Below are 202 nucleotides of genomic sequence, written 5' to 3'. Positions count from 1 at the left end.
TAAGCTTTATTTCAGTAACACTAACAACACTGATACACATAGGTACTTTTGAATGGCTATCACTGGAGAAAGATTAATTTGCAGTCACGTGGTGTAGTTACAGAATCTACCAACAGTGGCAAACTGGGCCATACTAACCAGTCAAACCTTGACCCCTTGTTAGTCAATGAGAGGCTTCATAGAGTCATGCCCTTTAAACAAC

This window comes from Sinocyclocheilus anshuiensis, unplaced genomic scaffold, assembly GCF_001515605.1.
Source record: "Sinocyclocheilus anshuiensis isolate Anshui unplaced genomic scaffold, SAMN03320099.WGS_v1.1 scaffold2284, whole genome shotgun sequence".
NCBI classification, from domain to species: domain Eukaryota; kingdom Metazoa; phylum Chordata; class Actinopteri; order Cypriniformes; family Cyprinidae; genus Sinocyclocheilus; species Sinocyclocheilus anshuiensis.
The sequence above is the reverse complement of the archived record's forward strand: the minus strand, read 5'-3'. Positions refer to the sequence as shown.